Raw genomic sequence first — 8181 nt, 5'->3', positions numbered from 1 at the left:
GAATTGATTCCTGGTGACAATCTGATTTCCCCCAAATCAAGGTATCTGGGAGAGATCCCAGGACATTGTGCTCTGTGTGTCTTGGAATCATGTTTCCTAGGTGAGGCAATCTGTACCTTTGAGCTGTCTGATAAATCTCACCTAAATGAGCCATCAAACCCCATGCCTGTGATCTTCTGCCACTTCAGGCTCACTGGGAATAGCAGCCACAGCACAGAAGTTATTCTGCTGTACTGGTGAGTTTTAGACAGAACTTTGCCTGCTGAGAGCACCTACCTGGTAATATTCAGGAATTTTTCCCACCTCAAGTGCTTTACAGCTTTGGATAGATGTTGGATGAAAGGTCTGATGGCAGAAGCATAGCAAAGGCACAGGGAATACCATGGGAAGAGGAAGGGAAGGAGACTGGCAGCTTGGTTTGAGTGTTCATGTATTATTCTTCACTTAGAGGGCTGAGGATAATGGTAGGTGCCCAGTAGGTGTACATAGTTGGATATAATGTGATATGGGAACCACAAAGAGCAGTTATGAGATTTTTTCCCCCCAGAGATAGTGCAGCCAAAAGGCCTAAAGGAAGGAGAAGGTGGACATTTTTGTGATTTAGCAAAACTTTTTGGGGGGGGACTGTAGCAGGGGTTTTGAAAAGCGACTAGCAGTCTTGTGCTGAGAAATTTTTCATAGAGCTACTTGAGTAGATACAATTTTCCCTCTCCAGTTTCACCCTCTCTTTCCTGTTCTTTGTAAGGTAGAAACAGAGGAGAAGGATAGTGAAAGCTCATTCTGCTTGCCACGGGATTTTCCCTACAAGGAATAGCTAGTCACTGCCATGATGTCACAGAAGGCCTAAAGGATTAGTTCAGATGTACCTGCTTAAAGATGGCCAGGATGAATCTCACGCTCAGCAAGTCATGCTCTCTCTGCATAGCTGGTGTCTGTCTGTATTTCTTTTCCTCCATTTTCTTTTCAAGAGGAGTTTGCACGTAGGAATCATGTGAATGAGCTGGGCACATACTGTCAGAGGGGCTATTTACACCTGCAGCCACAGTGCAGCACCCCAGGAGACTCCTCAAAGCCAGGGGCGTGCTTTGGGTGCTGGCCTGTGCTGCAGCAGGGGCTCTGCATGGATTGTGATCCTGACCCTGCGCATCACTTCTTCTCTGGGAGAAGTGGGAGGGGGACTTGTGCATGAGGCAGTGGTGGCCAAAACCAAGATGCTGTGGGCAATGGTAAAAGTGGTCCTGACTGCAGCTTTTGTGCTCTGTGCTTAGCTCAGACAGCCCTGGAGGTGGTTGTTGGAAACACTCAGCTGTCCTATCCCACAGTGCCAACGTCACAGCAGAAGATGGAGGCTAAGAAGAAGAAGAAGAAGGAAAAAGGATAAGGCACACCCAAATTCCTCCATCTTGGGACCCCAAGCCCCCATTCTAAAAACTTCAAAAATCTATTTTTCACCCCATGATAAATTCAGTATCATTCTACTTAAATTTTTGTGGCTTGTAATTCTTCATATGAGGTTGGTAATTGTTTTTTCCAAGGGCTAAATCAAAGGCACAGGGGTCTTGGGCTCTGTGCCAAGCTCTCTGAGCCCCCTGGGCAGGGGCTCGAGTCCTCCAGGGCAGCCAGAGGAATTTCCTCGGTTTCCGACACCACAGCATCTCTCCACCCCTTCGCACTGTTGGTTCTCCTCTTCTTCCAGGCACAGTAACTAGCTGTGACCTTTGCACTCATTGTGCAAAGATAGATAGTTTGGATATCCCCAGGTGCATTTCTTTGCAGCTGCACTTCTTGTTGTCTGATCTCATTGTATTTTCATGGCATCAAGAGATGATGAAGGAATGGGAAAGATTTCCAGAGAGGGGAGTTTTCAACCGACATGCACTGCACTTCTTTTCCAGGTAGTGGGAATGACAGGCTTGTAGATCTTCAGAGAGTCCTTGACCTTGAGAAGGATGTTGGAAGTATGGAAAGTTGCTTCTGAAGTGAAGGGCACTGCATCCTTTTGAATGCAGGAACACCTTTTAATTAGGTGGCACAACTGAGGAAGGTGTGTCTCGGTGGGCTGGGGAAGGACTCTAGGAGGGGGGATAGTGTTAGATCTGGCTGATTAGGCTCTGACTTCCTCCTGTCTTTGTCCTAGCTCTAAAGTTCTCTCTCTCCATCCCTCTTTCCTCCTCTGACTCTGTTCCCAGCCCCTCACCAATAGACAGCAGGTCTCACTGCTGGGTAAGAGCTGGAGTCACAACTGCAATGTTTCTGAGGTCAACTGATGCCAATTGAAATGCTATAAATTATTTGATTAAATAGATTTCAATGAGCAAATAAGAAGCCTTTATTTAATCAATTTCATCCTCTTTTGAGCTGGTAACCAGTACACACTGAACAAATATTGTCAACGTTACCTTTTAAACCTATTTTTGCTATCCAAAAGAGTGTACTGTGGCTGTGCATGTTTGATCAGCCCTGCTAGGTTAATGTTTTAGAGCATTCACTTTCTGTAGTTTTTCATGACAAGAGTATAATTAGATAAATATATTTTTTTTTCATTCCACAATTCATTCCTGTACAGCTTAATGGAATCTAGACTTCAATTACTGCACAAATCCCTCAGCACCTAAAATTCATCAGTAAATAAAGCTACCTTAGATGTTTTGGATTCACTGAAAGTAAGCTTGTCTAAACATATTTGACATTTACATGGATTCAATTTAAACAAGGCAAGATTTATCTCTCAAAAAATAATTAACGGATTGATTTTTTTCCTCTCTCTTTTTCTGGTCAATGTGTTCCTCGGTGTTTCGGAAATCATAGAGCTGAGCTCCTCACAACTAGTTCCTATTTGCAGATACGGAGGGCAAAAGAAATTTCCATGCTGTTGCAGTCCCCAAAGGCTTTTTCAATTTGAATAAGCTAGTCAGTACTTTGAACCAGGTGAATAAACAGGAAAAAAAAAGGAAATATTTTGTGGAGGCATGAACAGACCTCTCTTGTTAAAAACTGGCAGAACACTTTTGTAAAGCATTTTCTGGGCATTCACCACTGACTTTTGCTTACTCAATAGTCTGCCTTTAAGACATTGTAGGAAACATGTAGAGCTTTATTAACGTTTTTACTGTAATTACTTGATTCTATTCTAAAACAAAACAGTGTCTCAACCCCCTCATGGTAAAAAATTTATTCCTTATGTCCAAACTAAATCTACCTTCTTTCAGTTTAAAATTTTGCCCCTTGTGCTGTCACTCCAGGCCCTGCTAAAATGTCTCTCTCCACCTTTCTTATAAGCTCCAGTTAGGTACTGGGAGGCTGCTCTAAGGTCTCTCTGGAGCCTTCTCTTCTCCAGGCTGAATAACCCCAGCTCTCTCAGCCTGTCTCCATAGTAGAGGAGTTCCAGCCCTCTAATCAGCTTGGTGGCCTCCTCTGGACTTGCACCAGGAGGTGAATGTCATTCTTGTACCAGGGTCCCAGAACTGGATGGAGCATTCCAGGTGGGGTGTCACTACAGCAGGGTAGTGAATAATGCAAGTGAACATGGAAAACTGGTTCTAAGGTCTGAACCTGAGCCTGTAAAATTGCATGATTTTTTTTTTCTTTAGTCCTGCAGGCCTTTATCCTGGGGTCTGGTTTCGTCTCTGCAACGTCTCAGGTCAGTTTGCGAGAACTATTCCCGTAGAAGATGAGTTTTGTTAGGTTTTTCCACTGAGCAGTTCATTGGATGTAATCAAAGTTGCCAGTCAACTGAGAAAGTATGTGGCCTGGTCAAAATTAAGAATCTAGCCTAAGACCTGACAAATCTTCCCACAAATACATTACAAGCAGTAAAATCCTCACCACAGTTTTTCAAGGTTGGACTTGCTTTATGTAGGACCCCAAACTTTACCACTAGGGTCCATTTTGGGTTTTGATTCTTTGTTAAGACTGGAGATGATTCCTAAGGCACTGTGTTAAGATCTGGACATTGTTGTGGGCTTGGCTGAGCCAATTTATCAATTTGTAAACGATTTTCAACTTCTATGAGTGCTTATCTACTTGATGACCAGACAAGTCAGGATGTTGTGGTTAAGAGAAGTCACTATGCCCAGAGTGCTCTGAGATTTCTTCCCTTTGGTGGGGTGAGTAAGAGAGGTGAAGCAAGAGCCAGGGGTTTGGTGTTGGGCCAAGGAGGTTCAGAAGGGATTGGACTCTTTCAATGGCATGTGTGGATTTTCTGAGTGTTAGCTGGTGCTCTAGTTACTGCTCCCTTTTGTGAGAAGTATGCAAAGTTGCAGGTCTCAGGGTTCACATGTGTTCTTTGGAGAGAGATCCATGCCTTGCCTGTGGTTTGAGCACATCTTATGACAGTTTCCAAAATCCCTTGGGCATAATTTGAAATTGCCCAAATTTAATTCCAACTAAAGAAATTAAAGCCTACAGTCTAAAAGCTGGGAAAAAAAGAAGAAAGAAAAAAAAATATTTGCAGCTCTTTGAATGATCTTAGTATAGGGGCCAAGCATTGAGAAAGGCATAGAACAGTTTACACTATGTTGCCTTCAAGCTTTCTGACCCAGTCAGCTCCTGCTCCTTCTGCTGTGTTTGTCCAGGTGTGTTCTCAGCTCCTTGCTTGGTTTTGGTGCAATGGACAAATCTGCTGCCAAGGCAGCAGAAAGAGAGTGCAGCAGTCTACTTTGCCATTGTGGAGAGATTCTCTAAAGGGATTCCATTATGTCATGGATGCTAGTCAGGTTGCAGAAGCACTAAGGCCTGGCAGATTGTTATGAACCTTACATGAACTATGAAATATCCTTAATGCAAAAGTTTACTTCACTATCAGAACACAAGGATAACAAATCTCATTGTCTTTGCTACACAGCAGTTATGGAGTAAGCATGTGTGTGTGTAAGAGGCGAGTTGGAAATGTCAGTGATGAGGAGCATGAGCAGAGGAGGCCCAAGGCCTGTATGACACTGGTGATAAGTGTCTAGAGGAGGATGAAGAGTGATTCAGTTGCTTTGATGAATTACTCTGCACTACAGACTCTCCAACAGATGTGCTTCTTCAAAGAAAGTGAGGACTTCCTGCCCTCTGCACAGTCTCCTATCAAAGTGCTCTGCAGATATGGGTACTTCTCCAGTACTCTCCTCATGCAGTTCACTGAAACCACTGCCTTTTATTTTCTTCAAAGATATTAGAACACAGGAGTGATTTCCAAGGTCCTTTTCCTCATTCTGAACCATGGACAATGTTATCAATTTATCATATATATGACCTTTATTGAGACTTCCCTTCTTCCTTTTCAGTTTTTGATTCAGGTTTTAACTGTGGAGAAGAGGTTTCTATGTGGTTTGCGTTGCCAGTATGGACAATGTTCTTTGCTCCAGCTGAAGTGTGTTTTCAGGAGGAATAGATCCCTTACTCCCCATGGGAATCTTGGCTCAACACTTCTGTCACAAAGGCCTTCTTGGTGCCTATTTAGAGAAAGAAAATGAAGAACTAGAAAGGCTGCACAACCTTGCTTTGCTTTCTCTGTTGCAGAGACTTTGAGTTTGTGACACCTGTGCAGCTGTCAGTCACTGCCTTTGATACAGATCCTTCAAATGTATGTTCATGTGACCAAAAGCCAGGTTTGCCAAAGCTAAACAAGGAATAGAGAGCACACCTGGGCAAACACGGTAGGAGGGCATGGTGGGACAGGGTCAGAGAGATCTCCCCAGTGCTGGCCCAGTGGGTGCAGCTCCTGCCAGAAATCTGCCAGCATCTGGACCTCTCTGGCTGTGATTTGTGATCGATCTGGCTCATGCTTTTTGTAGGAAAATCTGGTTTTAGAAAAAAAATTTGTAAGTTTGCCTGGCAGACTCTTTTCAGTAGTGCTAAGCAATAGGAAAAGAGGCAATGGACAGAAACAGATGCACGGGAAATTCCACACAAATATGAGGAGGAACTTCCTACTGTGCAGGTGAATGAGCACTGGAACAGATTGCCCAGAGAGGCTGTGGAGTCTCCCTCACTGGAGATATTTGAAAACTGACTAGATGACACCTTGTGCAATGTGCTCTGGGAGGAATCAGCTTCAGCAGGGAGGCTGGACCGGGTGACCTACTGTGGTCCCTTCCAATCTGACCCATTCTGTGACTGACACTCTCCGTAATTTGACCTCTTTCTTTGAGAAGGACACAAAGAGACAAGAATGGGGAGAATGTGTTCTTCTAAATAAAAAGTGTCTAGTCTCCCTTGCCAAGGAGCCTAACAGTGATTTAGACCAACTCAGAGTTGACTTCTATCAGCCTCTGGCCAGTTATCTCAATCAACTGAACAGTGAGATGTTCACTTGAGACAAAGGCAATACTAGTTAGCACTAACATCCTGTACATAATGTGCAGCCCTCATGATGCATGTCAGTCTTCCCAACTCCATCTGGGAACAGACTGTGGAGAGCCTTGGGAGCAGGGCTCCTGAGTTAGCTGACCATTTCTGTGCATCCTGCTGTTTTTGCCAGGTGAAGAGATCCCCACTGATTGCTTGAATAACATCGTCTTGGGACGCAGGTATGGAAAGCTTAGGCTGCATTGGCACTGTTAAACAGCACTGGGAAATATTTCCAGGCACAGAACTGTAGCTGCCTGTATTATTAGGACAGTCCCTTGTACATCTCAGCTCAGGCTGTCTCACATAAGACTCAGATGAAGTTTGTGGACTGCTCACAGCACGCACTTTATGTGGTGACTGTGCTTTTCTGGAGGCCAAACTGGTTAACCAGGACAATTGACTATCCACTGTACAGGCTGCCATCAGTGCTTACAAGACATCCCACATATTTAATTTATGAGTTTTAACCCGACCCTCAGGTTCAAAAGCAGAACCAAAAGGCTGTATCCCTGGATGCCAGACCTTTCAGACCCAGAATAATGAAGAAATGGAAGCTGTTCCTGAGGCTCCCCCCTTGTAGATGATGCCATGACTAATGAGTGTTGCAGGGCACTGGTGGAGACCTCTGTGGGCCAGTATTTGTTTCCATTTTCCTCGTGGTGTGCAGGGAAAGAAAAGTCATTAGCTCATTAGCTCATTCGTGGTTGCTGGCTGGTGGCAGTGCTGCTTCCTTATGCTCATGGAAGGATTTGATCCATTCTCAAGCCAGACAGGCTGAGGAGATCCACAACCCCCCTAATCTGATCCAGTGCTCCTGAGCTCTGTCCCCAGTGAGGACACTGCTGTGTGCAGGGGGCAGCTCTTGCTGCAGGCTGCACAGCAGCAATCCATCTCCTGCTGAAACAAAGGGATGCAAGTGACAAGTGATCAGGACCTGGCCTGGGTCACTGGTCAGCAAAGTTCTCACTGTTTTCTTGCTGTGAGAAGTCCATTTGGTCAGGTGTCTCCACGGCAGCCTTGCAGGAGGGGATGTTCTGAACTGGTGGCTGGCAGCCAGAGTGGCTGCTATTGGCTAAGGGGCACTTGGCACAGTGCACTCATCCTTACAGCTGCTGTGTGGAATCTCAGGAGACAGGGAGAGGTGGGGAGAGGCTGGCTCCTCCCCACATCCCACCTCTTCATTTAGGCTGTGCTAGAAAGAAATTGCCCCCCCTATAAACAGCCTCAGAGATTTCACAGGAAGAGAGCCACTTGAGACTGGGCAGCAAGAGCCCCCAGGATGAGGATAGCCATCCTCCTGAGCCTTCTGTTCCATGCTGCAGCTGCTTCTCACCAACTGTGAGTGATGCTGAACTCCTGTTTCAGTCTCTTTCATCAGTCTAGCTAGATGGACTACATCCCATGCCATCAGCTCTCATGCTTCCTGCTCTATCAGGTCACCCCAGCGAGTAGCTGAGGCATACACCTTGCCTCCCATGCCTTAGTTTGACTCCTGCAGGTCAATGCAAGCTTTTTGGGGGTCTTCCAGGTCAGACCTTAGGCCCAGAGATGTTTGCTCTGCAGTTGCAATGCAGATCAAATAATTGGTGTCTAGACTGCAAGGTTATGAAACCACCTCTTCTGAAGACCGCATGGGATGTTTTTGGAGAGTTCAGGAGATGACTGGAAAAAAGGGTTTGAAAAAGATTATAGGGCTATACTTAAGCTAATCAAACAGAAACTATTCCTCAAGTTTCAGTGAAGCAACTGCTTTGCTGGGCTCACTGTTGTTTTTGAATGCTGGGGGAAGCCATGGCACATGGCTACAGGATTCAGCAGTAGTGGGCCACAGCAGGACAGCTTTCT

The sequence above is a fragment of the Molothrus ater genome, chromosome 2, assembly GCF_012460135.2.
Source record: "Molothrus ater isolate BHLD 08-10-18 breed brown headed cowbird chromosome 2, BPBGC_Mater_1.1, whole genome shotgun sequence".
Lineage (NCBI taxonomy): Eukaryota > Metazoa > Chordata > Aves > Passeriformes > Icteridae > Molothrus > Molothrus ater.
Note: the sequence above shows the minus strand (reverse complement) of the source record.